Raw genomic sequence first — 14,624 nt, 5'->3', positions numbered from 1 at the left:
GGCGGCGACGGGCCACACGGCGGGCGGCGATTGGCTGGGGGGAGCGGGGCGGACATGTCCGGCTCGGGACGGACATGTCCGCCGCGGCGCGGATGGGAAAACTAGGGTTTCGGGGGATTTTCATCCGCGAATTTCGGGGGAGGGGACTATAAATAGATTTTTGGGAGCTAGGAGAGTTCAAATGAGGAGCGGTTTTCGGCCACGCGATCGTGATCGAACGACCGAGAGCATGGAGGGGAGTTAGATGGGTTTTGGGCCAGTTTGGAAGGGGGTGTTGGGCTGCAAAGAGAGAGGGGCTTTACGGTTACCCGGTTAACCGTTGGAGTATCAAACGACCTCCAATTGCACGAAACTTGACAAGCGGTCTACCGGTGCTATACCAAGGCCGCTTGGCAAGACTCGGTCCATTCCGAGAACGTTTAACACCCGCTCACAACGAGAGACGAAAAGGGAACGCCGGAGGGCATAGGAGCGCTGGATTGCAAAACGGACAACGGGGAAAAGGCTCGGATGCATGAGACGAACACGTATGTAATGCAATGCAATGCACATGATGACACAATGCAAATGATGACATGATAAAATGCAACATGCAAGCAAATGACATGGCAACGACTACGAATAACTGGCAGACACCTGGCGCATCGGATCCGGGGCGTTACACATATTTATAGCAGCTTTGGTCCTCTTCCCCCAAAATGTAGGCGGGAAGGGGTTCCACAACAACCAAGTTTGAAGGGAGACAACTAGTACATCCTATCCTGACGAAAGGTGGTCTTCGCCTGCAAAGCTTCTACTCGTCACGCCATGGTGGGCTCGGCGATGACCTCTGTCCTGTTGTCCTAGCAGTCTTAGTCTTGTAGCGTGGGAATGGAAACCTTTGGCTGATTCTTTGGGACTCCGCGTGTGCACTAGCCTCCTTAGCACCGAAGAGGAAACTTGCTGCTCTGTACCCACTGGTGCCGACCTAGCCTTGGTCGTCATGGCCTACGTCACCTCAACCTCATGAGGTGACCTCTTGCATAGGAATATCCACTCCTCAGGAGCCACCCTATAGAGGTCGCTCCCTCTAGAGGTTTTGACGTTGCCCGACGTCGCCCGCCTCACTAGGCTTGGCCCCTCGCGAGGGTCTTGCCTTGTCGATGCTGAAGATGGGCCATACCAGGCCATTGACGGAGCCACGCCATGGGCCGCAGGCAGGCAAGTCTGGGAACCCTAGTTACCAGAATGCCAACAGTAGCCCCTGGGCCCAAGGTGCGCTCGAACTTGGCTTCGAAGCGAAGCCAATGGGCAAGGTCGAAGCGTCGTGGGCCCCAATCACCCGCGGACCGAGTCGACCTGTGGTGCTTGATGGCACGTGGGCGTCTCCGCTTCCCCACACTGCCTCGGCAATCGTTTGACTTGACAATAGCCTATTGCATGCAAAAAAGATCATCATTACTGGGGATCATGGGAGGCCGGCGGTTGGCCTCCCTCTGGCTATAAATGGAGGGGGGCAGAGCCCCCCGTTCATCTCCATCTTCTCGCTGCCTGCTCCTCCTTCTTCCTTCTTGTTCCGCCATCTTGTCGAAACACCCATGGCGCTGGTGAGGAGGTTTTCCGCGGCGGAGAAGGGGAAAATCCCCCGGGTGGAGCTCGGGCCACTCCCGCCAAAGAAGAGGCTTGACTGCACCCGTGGCGCCATCGAGGAGCCCGAGGTGATGCGACCTTGGCATGAACGGCCTCCACCGGGCTTCCCAATCCCTATGCATGCCCGCGTGCAGAGCCCTGCGTAGAGAGGCAGCGCCCAACACCGCAAGGAAAAGGGGCACGGAGAAGGACATGCGGTGGGAGCACGGCCGATCGTCTCGCGGACCCACGCCAAAGGCACGGTGCACGAGTTTGTGGTGTGGGCGGCAATGCCGCCGCACACATGGATCCGGCTCTCGTGGTCCTTTATAGAGGAGATACCACCGAGGGGGCCCGTCGAGCTATGGCTGCAACACGCTGTGTGCTGCGGCCAAGATTCTGAAACGGAAGTCGAAGTCATCCACTCCCGCGATGTCTTCATGACTCGAGGATGGGGCGAGATCGCCCTCGCCTACTGCTCGGAGGGAGCTCTTCCCATCCACTTTGAATACGACTGAGCTTTGATGCTCTTCTTCAAGGTTTTTGGCAAGGACGGTCAGTGCTTGGAATGCTTCCCCGGGAGAGGCGATCAAGGCAGCGCGGCCACGGGCGTTGAACTTGCCCTTGGCCTTGTCCGTAGCTCCTCCGATAGTAGCAGCGACTCTCCGGAATCCAGCGACGATGACAGCTAGGAACCATCGAGCCGCCGCGCACGGAGGCAGCCGCGGCATCGGCTTGGCACCGTCGGTGATGTCGCTGAGGCCGTTGTTCTGCAGGGTCCCTTTCTTTTGCTTTCCCTGCACAAAACCATGACGAGCCCCGTGGGGGTATGTAAAAACTGTGGACCTGTTGCCTTGACGCTATTATTCTTTGCTTGGTGTTGTGACCGTGTATCCTGCCTTGGCACGACACTCCCTTTCGTTCTCGCGGTAGCTTAGTGCTCTACGCCGACAGGACCCAGTCCCTAGGCAGGCTTCAGCCGTCGCTGGCATGCCAGGTCACGATGCCGTGGTCAAGGCTAGGAGGTGAGCGGCCTGAGGTCTGGTAAGAGCCCCTGAGGCGCGATGCTTAGGGTGTCCCCTTTAGTGCGCAAGTGGCTCCCTGAAGGCCGAAAGGGAGCATCTCTATCCGAGCGGGATCGCGAGTAAAAAACGCTAAATTGTGAGGTTTACGCCGGCGTGTATGGGGTGACTTATCTTTGGTGAGCCCACGATGATTCCTTCACTGCGGAGACAGTTGTTACGCGGTGCCTAAATGTGTCGTGGTGGTGCCTCTTCCAGGGAGGGCTCACACCGATCCCCTCTTCCTCGCTCATCTGGATGCTCTACGTCCTCGGGTCCCGGCCCTCGAGCGAGGCTCAGCCACCGCTGGTATGCCAGGTCATGGTACCGTGGTCAAGGCTAGGTGGTGAGGGTTCGAGAGCCAGTAGGAGTCCCTGAGGCGTGATGCTCAGGGCTCCCCCTTTAACATGCAAGCGAATTGCTCGAAAAAGGAGTGGCTGGCCTTGTGAGGGGTCGTGACTCGAGGTGCTGGTGGGGCCGCTCATGATCCCAACTCCGGAGGTCCCTGCGAGTTAGCCGGAGAAAGAGAACATAGCACATAGCCAAGCTTATTGTCTTTCCGGTGATCTTTCCGCAAGAAGACGAAGGCACTGAGGACCCGGTGAGGTGACGTGCGCGGGGCTGGCCGTGAGCCAGAGCTCGGTCTCTTAGGTTTATCAGCGCTACAGGGATGGACCCAAGCACATGCGCCATGCCAGCAGCCCTCGTTGCGGGATGAGCGAGAGGCGGGTTAGCAATGCGCGGAGGCTGCGAGGGGCGGTTCCATAGAAAACAAGACAACAAAGGTAATGTCAATAACCATGATAACATAGGCAAGCATACTGGTCTGGAATTCATGAAATAAAATGGCGCGGCCGCGGGACTAGCCCTGGAAGCTTGAGGATAATGCAGCTTGAGGGGCGCCCTCAATTGAACAAACTAAAAAGTCACCTGACACCATTGCTGAAGGAGTGTTGGAGTAGCTGAAGACGCATGCCGCAGAAGTAGCTCCTCATGAGTCGTCCAGATCCTGAGCCCTGTGAGGTTTCGGAGGCCCGAGGGGCTCGCGAGGGTCCGTCACCTCCTCCATCTGGACCATCCTGTGCCTGGCCTCGTGAGTCTCCAGTTCGGCCTGCATGTGGCGCTGGTGCGCAGTCGCTGCGTTCGGCAGACCGAAAGGCATGCTAACGTAGCTATGAGGGGGGCCCTCACACCGGCCAACGCGGGATGGCCAGAAGAGCTCCTGAGATGCAGCTCTATTGAGCCCTGGGATGTTGACGTAGACGCGCAACGCGCTACCCAGGTCAGGGACAGGAGCTATGCTGGGTGGTGCCGGGTGACGCTTGCCTCGCATGGCTCTTGCCTCATGAAGCTCCTCGATCGCCTTGGTGATGAACTCCTGAGCACCTGGCATCTCACACCCTGCGCTCTTCTTGTGGAAGCGCGCATCAAAACACGCCTCCAGATGGTGCCCGAACGCCTCCCTCGTGGCACTGGCCAGGTCTGAGGCCCTCTAGAGGAGATCCTCCGAGCCCAACCTAAGAGGGGCGCCGGGCGCGCCTTCCTATTTGAGAGGGGAATGCACCTCATTAGTGGGTGCGGGGCCTAAGGCGCGATCGTCGGACGCCCCGTCCAACTGAGATCCTCGGTGGAGCAGCTGCTTCTTCATCTTGGGGATGACCTCAGGGGGGTAGATGGTGCCCTCGTCACCTGGGTTCTCGACGGTCGCAACCTGATAGGCGCGCTCGAGGGAGCACACCGCATCCTTTTTGTCGCAGGTGCTCGTGATAATGCCACCCCTTCCTGGCATCTTGAGGACATTGTAGCTGTGGTGGGCCGCGGCCATGAACTTGGCCAGGGCAGGATACCCAAGGATGGCATTGTAGAACAGGCAAATGTGGGCGACGTCAAAATCGATGAGCTCGGTGTGGTAGTTGTCGCGCTTGCCGAAGGTGACAGGGAGGCGGATCTGCCCTATGGGGACGATGGAGTCGTCGGTCGCCCCCGAAAAAGGCTTGGTAGGCTGGAGCTAGTCGTACGGCACCTGCAGCGTGTCGAACATCTTGACAGAGAGAAGGTTGAGCCCAGCACCACTGAGGGAGTCCGACTAGGGGGTGTCCGGATAGCCGAACTATCATCATCGGCGGGACTCCAAGACTATGAAGATACAAGATTGAAGACTTCGTCCCGTGTCCGGATGGGACTTTCCTTGGCGTGGAAGGCAAGCTTGGCGATACGGATATGTAGATCTCCTACCATTGTAACCGACTCTGTGTAACCCTAGCCCTCTCTGGTGTCTATATAAACCGGATGGCTTTAGTCCATAGGACGAACAACAGTCATACCATAGGCTAGCTTCTAGGGTTTAGCCTCCTTGATCTTGTGGTAGATCCACTCTTGTAACACACATCATCAATATTAATCAAGCATGACGTAGGGTTTTACCTCCATCAAGAGGGCCCGAACCTGGGTAAAACATCGTGTCCCTTGTCTCCTATTACCATCCGCCTAGACGCACAGTTTGGGACCCCCTACCCGAGATCCGCCGGTTTTGACACCGACATTGGTGCTTTCATTGAGAGTTCCTCTGTGTCATCACCGATAGGCTCGATGGCTTCTTTGATCATCATCAATGACACAGTCCAAGGTGAGACCTTCCTCCCCGGACAGATCTTCGTATTCGGCGGCTTCGCACTGCGGGCCAATTCGCTTGGCCAACTGGAGCAGATCGAAAGCTACGCCCCTGGCCGTCAGGTCAGATTTGGAAGTTTGAACTTCACGACTGACATTCGCGGGGACTTGATCTTCGATGGATTCGAGCCACAGCCAAGCGCCGCACTGTCACTACGGGCATGATTTAGCTCTGCAGCCGGACAGTACCCTGGAGGCCGCACTCGAGTCCGCTCCGATCTTCAATTCGGAGCCGGCTGCGTAGATCGAGGACGGATGGCTAGACACCGCCTCGGGGGATGCAACCTCTACGACGATAGAGCCGAACACTGACCTTGTCCCTCACGAAGCTCGTGACTCCGAGGTGCCGGACTCCTTGCCGGACTCTGAACCTCCCGCGCCCCCTCCGATCGAATCTGATTGGGCGCCAATCATGGAGTTCACCGCAACGGACATCTTTCAACACTCACCTTTCGGTGATATCTTGAGTTCGCTAAAGTATCTCTCGTTATCAGGAGAGCCCTGGCCGAACTGCGGTCAGGACGGTTGGGATGCGGGCGACGGAGAAATTCAAAGCCCACCCACCACCCATTTGGTAGCCGCTGTCGACGATCTAACCGACATGCTAGACTACGACTCCGAAGACATCGACGGTATGGACGACGATGCCGGAGACGACCAAGAACCAGCGCCCACCGGGCACTGGAAAGCCACCTCATCATATGACATATACATGGTGGATATCCCAAAGGATGGGAATGGCGAAGGAACAACGGAGGATGACCCCTCCAAGAAACAGCCCAAGCGCCGGCGTCAGCGGCGCCGCTCTAAATCCCGCCATAGCAAGAATGAAGATTCCGGCACCGGAGATAATAATACACCGGAGAGTGCCGAAGACAACCCACTCCAGCAAGATCCAGCACAGGAGGACGGAGACGCCAGCCCTCATGAGAGAGCGGCAGAAGAAGAGGTAGAGGATTATATGCCTCCCTACGGAGACGAGGCAAGCCTCGACGACGATGAATTCGTCGTGCTTGAGGATCCCATCGAACAAGAGCGTTTTAAACGCAGGCTTATGGCCATGGCGAACAGCCTCAAGAAAAAGCAGCAACAACTTAGAGCTGATCAAGATCCGCTAGCCGACAGATGCACTGAAGTCCTCGCGGCCGAAGAGCATGAGCTTGAATGCCCCTCCAAAAGCTACCCTAAACGCAAGCTGCTCCCCGATTAGAGGAGGAGGCGTATGAACCCGCATCACCAGGTGACAATAGGGCTGACCGACCACCCCGTGGTCGCGACAGAGAGGCCTCTAGGCCCTTCACTAGACCCATACCCCGGCATCGCTCAAAAAGCACAAGGCCACAGGGGAACGCTCCGGACTTGCGAGATATATTGCAGGATAGGGCAAGACAATCAAGATCGATCTATGGATCGCGTGGGCGCCCCAGGATACGTGACGACAACCGTCGCGCCGGACACAGTAAGTCCGGCCGGGCCGAACAAAATAGACAAAGCTCTTTCGAGCTCTGTCGTGATATCGCCCAGTACAAAGGCGCCGCACACCCACTATGCTTCACAGACGAAGTAATGGATCATCAAATCCCCAAAGGGTTTAAACCTGTGAATATTGAATCTTACGATGGCACAACAGACCCCGCGGTTTGCATTGAAGACTATCTCCTTCACATCCACATGGCCCGCGGTGACGATCTTCACGCCATCAAATATCTCCCCCTCAAGCTTAAAGGACCAGCCCGGCATTGGCTTAACAGCTTGCCAACAGAGTCAATTGGGAGTTGGGAAGACCTGGAAGCCGCATTCCTCGATAACTTCCAAGGCACGTATGTGCGACCACCAGACGCTGATGACCTAAGCCACATAATTAAGCAGCCAGACGAATCGGCCAGACAATTCTGGACATGGTTCTAAACCAAGAAAAACCAAATCGTCGACTGTCCGGATGCGGAGGCCCTTGCAGCCTTCAAGCACAATATCCGCGACGAGTGGCTTGCCCGGCACCTGGGACAGGAAAAGCCGAAATCCATGGCAGCCCTCACATCACTCATGACCCGCTTCTGCGCGGGTGAGGATAGCTGGCTAGCACGCAGCAACAACCTCAGCAAAAATTCTGGTAGTCCGGATATCAAGGACCATAATGGCAGGTCACGTCGTAACAAAAACAAACGCCACATTAATGGTGACAATAGTGAGGATACGACAGTCAATGCCGAATTCGGAGGCTCTAAACCCGGTTAGCGGAAAAAGCCATTCAAAAGAACTACTCCGGGTCCGTCCAATTTGGACCGAATACTCGACCGCTTGTGCCAGATATACGGCACCCCCGAAAAGCTAGCTAACCACACCAACAGGGACTATTGGCTATTCAAGCAGGCAGGCAAGTTAATTGCCGAAAACAATGACAAGGGGCTGCATAGTGATGACGAGGAAGAGACCCGACCGCCGAACAATAGAGGACAGAAGGGTTTCCCCCCACAGGTGCGGACAGTGAACATGATATACGCAACGCACATACCCAAAAGGGAGCGGAAGCGTGCACTCAGGGATGTATACGCGATGGATCCAGTTGCCCCGAAGTTCAATCCATGGTCCTCCTTCCCGATCACTTTTGACCGAAGGGACCACCCCACCAGCATCCGCCACGGCGGATTCGCCGCATTGGTCTTAGACCCAATCGTCGATGGATTTCACCTCACCAGAGTCCTGATGGACGGCGGCAGCAGCCTGAACTTGCTTTATCAGGATACAGTGCGCAAAATGGGCATAGACCCCTCAAGGATTAAACCTACCAAGACGACCTTTAAAGGCGTCATACCAGGCGTAGAAGCCAATTGTACAGGCTCAGTTACACTGGAAGTGGTCTTCGGATCCCCGTATAACTTCCGGAGCGAGGAGTTAATCTTCGACATAGTTCCGTTCCGCAGCGGCTATCATGCCCTGCTCGGACGTACCGTGTTTGCAAAGTTCAACGCGGTGCCGCACTACGCATACCTCAAGCTCAAGGTGCCAGGCCCTCGAGGAGTCATCACGGTCAACGGAAACACTGAACGTTCTCTCCGCATGGAGGAATATACAGCGGCTCTCGCGGCAGAAGTACAATGCAGCCTCTTAAGGCAATTCTCGAGTCCGGCCGTTAAGCGGCCGGACACAGCTAAGCGCGCCCGAAGTAACCTACAACAAGACCACCTGGCACATTCCGAGCACGCGTAGTAGTGCGGCCCCAACCCCAGCCCCTGTAAAACGTCAAGACAGGTCCTTCGCGTACACCATTACGCTCTGAAGATACCATGGGCATGGGGAGAGGGGCACGACCACGATAGGCCCAGACTGCGGGTCAACCACACCAGGGGCTCTCAAGTGTGTCGTTCTTTTTTTCTTTTTATTTTTACCCACAGGACTCTGTACGTCAGAGGCCCTGTCCGGCAGTAGACCTGCCGAACTCACGATGCAACAGCCAGGGAAGAAGAAAGGCTACAACGAATATCCGGGTGGTCTCCATTACGAGCATTAAATCTATTTTATGCACCATTCCGCAGCCTACCCCTGGAGGGGGACATGTCTAACAGTCCCATCCCTTGCTTATCGCACCATTTGTATCGTTCTGCACTTACAGCAGTTTTTTCTTGAATAAGTAATGCAGCACCTTTTTGCGTCCAATTGCATTTCTCTTTTATACATATGTTCATTTGTGACATGTCGCATCCGTATGTTTTGGTATGGCTAAATACACCAGGGGCTTATGTTTTCCCGCATCATGGTGTGATAAGTCCGAACACTTTCACAAGTGCGGCACCCCGAACTTATAGCATTATATGCATCAGCTCCAAATCATGTCTTGGGTCAATAGTTGGGTTTGCCCGGCTCCCATGTTTTGGTACCTTACGTTCCGTTGTATCGGCTAAGGTAGCACTGGGAGAACCACTGCGATTGCGCCCGAGTTGAGATGGGTTAACGCCTCAGTGGAGAAAGCTAAAACTGACCGTCATGATGAGGCGAGAGCTGGTCGCTGTTCGAGAGGTTTTTTGCGAGTCCGTAAAGACTTATGCCGCTTAGAGCAAGGAGCCGGTTTTTGTCCGGCCCAGGCATGGATAGCGCCCCAAATTCGGCCTTTCGAAGACTAGGGGCTTCGCTGAAATTTAAAATTATAGAATTCTATGGCTAAGTGAGAGTGTTCAAGCATTATAAGTCCGGTTGCCTTGTTCGTTGTGTTGAGCGCCTCCCTAGATGGACCCAAATATGGGAACAAGAGTGCTCAAATTTATCCCGAACACCCCAGCACTCGTGGCATGGGGGCTGAAGCCGACGACTTGCCATCTCTCAGATTTGATAAACAGCCGCACAGAAGGTAATATTTTAAATTAAAATGCGTTGCTTAGCGCAAATGAACTAAGTTTTCAGCGCACAGGATAACAAAATGCGAGTCTACTCAAATATTACATCTTTGGAGCACTCACCCGCAATAGTGCGGGCGCCCTTCAGCACACTCTTATAATACATCTCGGGCGTGCGATGCTCCTTACCCTGCGGTGGCGGGTCCGTCACAAGCTTCTGGGCATCCATCTTGCCCCAGTGCACCTTTGCACGGGCAAGGGCCCGACGGGCACCTTCAATACAGGCGGAGTGCTTGATTACTTCAACCCACGGGCACGCATCCACCAGCCGCCGCACCAGGCCGAAGTAGCTCCCAGGCATGGCCTCCTTAGGCCACAGCCGAACTATGAGGCCCTTCATGGCCTGTTCGGCCGCCTTGTGGAGCTGACCAGCTGCTTCAGCTGGTCGCTAAGGGGCACCGGATGTCCGGCCTCAGCATACTGAGACCAGAAAACCTTCTCCGTCGAGCTCCCCTCCTCGGCCCGGTAGAACGCGGCAGCATCGGACACGCTGCGAGGAAGATCTGCGAACGCTCCTGGAGAGCTCCAAATTCGGGTAAGCAACAGGTAATTAACACTCACATGCTTACTTTGCATGAAAAATGCCTTACCCGCTGCTATTTTCTTCAACGCCTCGATTTCCTAGAGGGCCTTGTAGGCTTCGGCCTTAGCAGCTTTGGCACTCTCAAGAGCCGTTGCAAGCTCAGACTCTCGAGTCTTCGAGTCACGCTCCAGACTCTCATGGTTTTTCACGAGATCCTGGAGCTCTTGCTGTACCTCCGCCACCCGCGCCTCCTGCTTCTCTCGCTCGGTGCGCTCCGCGGCCGCATTGCATTCGGCCACGGCCACCGCCCCTTTCAGGGTCGCCACCTCGTTAGTGGCCCCTGCATACCCACGTTATCCTTGTCATTCTTTTTGCAACGAAAATCCTTTTCTGTAAGGTACAATTTTAATAAGGTGTTACTCACATTCCTTGTCCTCGAGATGCTTCTTGGCACGGCTGAGCTCATTCTCGGACCGCTCGAGGCTTTCCTTCAAAGTATTGACCTCTGCAGTCAGTGCGGCAGAGGTCAGCAGCGCAGCCTGCAATCCCATATTGACATATTTTTATGACTCCTGCGTATATCTTCTTAAGATCCTCAGTCCGGCTTTTCTTTCCGAACACCGAACCAAGCATCAGGGGCTACTGTCTATGCGGTACTATTTTACATCTTACCTCAAAGCCTGTTAGAAGGCTGCTGCAGGCTTCGGTCAGCCCGCTCTTGCCGAGCTGCACCTTCTGAATCACCGCACTCATAACAGTGCGGTGTTCCTCTTCGATGGAGGCGCCGTCAAGCACCTCCAGCAAGCTATCCGGTGCCTCCGATTGGACGGAGGCTGCCGGCGTCACGGTCTTGCCTTTCTTACGAAGGGGCCGCCCGCCAGACTCCGGAGCCACTATGGGATCCGGAGCCGAGTCCGGTGCAAAGTTCGGGAGGTTGTCCTGTGACACCTCTGGGGCCTCCTCCTCCTGGCGGGTCCCTTCCCGGGATCCCACCTCGGCATCGTCCATGTCACGGGGGGTGGAGGAGGTCGGAAGAGAATCCATATCCGACGCACCTAAGGACCCGCTCGACGAAGCGGGAAGATCGTCCTTGGGCGGACTGCAGGGTTGCATGCGGCATCAGAAAGACATTGTGTGGCAAAAAATAAAAACCATGAAGTTATTCGGGAGTCCGGATACTCACGATCTCGCCAGGGGCTTGGCCCTTGGAGGCCAGTCCTCGTCGTCATCACTGGCGTTGGTAGAGCAGTCCGGGGGAAGAGTTTTTCCCTTCTTGGACCCTTCGGCCTCCCTCGTTGGGGAGGCCTTCCTTTTCTTCTCTCCCCCCTCTGGGGGAGAGGCTTTCTTCTTCTCCAACTCACCTTGGTGAGAGGAGTCAGCCTCGGAGTCATCATTCGATAGCACCTGAAAACGGGAACTCTTCCAAGTCCCCGTGGCCTTCTTTTTGGCCTTCTTCTCCGGCACCATGTGGGGTGCCGGAGCCAGAAGCCCCGTTAGGCGGGCGTCCGCTGGGTCCTCTGGCAACAGGGCCAGACAGATAGTCTGTTCGGCCTTCGCCAGCCAGTCCTGTCAAAGGTAAAGGGAGTTTAGATCCCGCATAGAGTCAAACTATGGAAAACGAGCGTTCCGTAAAGGACAAAATCACTTACCTCGTCAGCCGGACGCTGCGAGATGAATCCGCGATCTTCGGTAGCAGATGTGGGAGCCTCGGCGCCCTTGAACATCACCTTCCAGACATCTTCGTACGTAGTGTCGAAGAGCCCGCTCAGAGTCTGGTGCTGCGCCGGATCGAACTCCCACATGTTGAAACCCCGTCGTTGGCACGGGAGAATCCGGCGGATGAGCATGACCTGGACTACGTTGACAAGCTTGAGCTTCTTGTCCACCAGCTTTTGGATACAGGCTTGGAGTCCGGTCAGCTCCTCCGAATCACCCCAGATCCGGCCACTCTCTTTCCAGGAGGTGAGCCGTGTAGGGATGCCGGATCTGAATTCGGGGGCCGCTGCCCATTCAGGGTCACGCGGCTCGGTGATGTAGAACCACCCCGATTGCCACCCCTTAATGGTTTCCACGAAAGTGCCCTCCAGCCAAGTAACGTGGGACATCCTGCCCACCATGGCGCCTCCGCATTCCGCTTGGCTGCCCTTCACAACCTTCGGCTTGACGCTGAAGGTCTTGAGCCACAAACCGAAGTGGGGCTGGATGCAGAGGAAGGCCTCGCACACGACGATAAACGTCGAGATGTTGAGGATGAAATTCGGGGCCAGATCATGGAAATCCAGGCCGTAGTAGAACATGAGCCCCCGGACAAAGGGATAAAGTGGGAAGCCCAGTCCGCGGAGGAAATGGGAAAGAAATACTACCCTCTCATGGGGCCTGGGGGTGGGGATGAGCTCTCCCTCGTCGGGGAGCCGGTGCGCGATGTTGCTAGACAAATATCCGGCGTTGCGCAGCTTCTGGATCTGCCCCTCCGTGACGGAGGAGGCCATCCACTTGCCTCCCGCTCCGGACATAGTTGGAGAAGGTTGAGGTGAGAAGTGCGGACTTGGGCGCTGGAGCTCGAGTTCGCGGAGTTGGATAAGCCAAGGAGGAAGAAGGCGCAGGTAAAAGGGTTGGATCTTTATCCCCTTATATGGGCGGACACAAACATGCGTCCCCACCGTCCTGATAAAACTCGCTTATCCCCCAAGCGCCGCAATCAATGGTGTGGTTGGGTTACCCATGTCTGTATTGATGGGAATCCCGGAATAAGGGGAACATGATCTCTGCTTCGACAAGACGTGCCAAGGAAACCGCTTCGCTAAACGCGCTGAGGTGGTACAATAAAAACGATTCTAGTAAAGGCTTGGTAGTGGTGTGACGTCACGCCGCAAAATACGTCAGCAGTTTGAACTTGTGTAATATTATTCTCTCTACGGTGGTGCGTGGAATTTATTTTTGCAGAGCCGGACACTATCCTGGTGTTCACAATCTTCTATAAATTATTCGGAGGAAGAACCCGCCTTGCAATGCCGAAGACAACATGCACGCCAGACTCGTCGTCATTGAAGCCTGGTTCAGGGGCTACTGAGGGAGTTCCGGACTAGGGGGTGTCCGGATAGCCGAACTATCATCATCGGCCGGACTCCAAGACTATGAAGATACAAGATTGAAGACTTCGTCCCGTGGCCAGATGGGACTTTCCTTGGCATGAAGGCAAGCTTGGCGATACGGATATGTAGATCTCCTACCATTGTAACCGACTCTGTGTAACCCTAGCCCTCTCCGGTGTCTATATAAACCGGATGGCTTTAGTCCATAGGACGAACAACAATCATACCATAGGCTAGCTTCTAGGGTTTAGCCTCCTTGATCTCATGGTAGATCCACTCTTGTAACACACATCATCAATATTAATCAAGCAGGAGGTAGGGTTTTACCTCCATCAAGAGGGCCCGAACCTGGGTAAAACATCGTGTCCCTTGTCTCCTGTTACCATCCACCTAGACGCACAGTTCGGGACCCCCTACCCGAGATCCGCCGGTTTTGACACCGACAACCACCATCGACGAGTGTCTTGGTGACGAGGACATTGCTGATGGTGGGCGAGAAGAGTATCGGGAGTGCGCCGGTAGTGTCCACACACTTGAGCTAGTCAGTAGAGTCGAAGGTGATAGCGTACTTGGACCACCTGAGCTGACGTGATGCCTCGAGCTTAGGGTGGGCCGTGCTCACCTCGTGAGCGGATTTCTTGAAGAAGCAATGGGAGGCGGGGGCCTGAGCGCCGCATAGGATGCAAGAAATGGCACGAGGCTCTTGGAAGCCCCGGGCCCATCATCTCGGTGGTGCTCGTCATTCCTCCTTGGTAGCGGTGGCAGCGGAGGAAGGCCAATGTGCCCTGACGATAGTCCTCACGAGGCTGATCCCTCCAGAGGCCCTCGCGAGGCTGGCCCTACTAGCGATCCTCACGAGGCTGATCGCACCAGTCCTGGTGGGGGTCGCGGTTGCCCAGCGTCCCCCACCTCGGCCCCTTCCACGGCCGTAGCTGTGGTCATTACGCTTAGGGAGGCGACCAAGGGGCCCATCTCGGATGGCCCTGAGCTCTTGGCAGTCATTGGTGTTGTGGCTGTGCACATTGTGGAAGACGCAGAACGGGCGGCTGCCCTTGGAAGACTCGGGGTGGTCGCAATCGCGCTTCATCTCAGGTTCATCCGCGAGCATAGTCGGGCCCTTGCACCTCACGTCCTTGGCCTTGGCCTTCTTATCTTCTGGGTCGGCCTCTAGAAGCTCAAGGAGGGAGATGCGACCTTCTTCTGCCCTCGCGCATCTGGTTTCCATGTTGAACATCTCCAGAGCCGTGCACAAGTCCTCGTGTGTGGCGAGCTCTTCGTTCAT

The sequence above is a fragment of the Triticum dicoccoides genome, chromosome 3B, assembly GCF_002162155.2.
Source record: "Triticum dicoccoides isolate Atlit2015 ecotype Zavitan chromosome 3B, WEW_v2.0, whole genome shotgun sequence".
In the NCBI taxonomy this organism is placed as follows: domain Eukaryota; kingdom Viridiplantae; phylum Streptophyta; class Magnoliopsida; order Poales; family Poaceae; genus Triticum; species Triticum dicoccoides.
Note: the sequence above shows the minus strand (reverse complement) of the source record.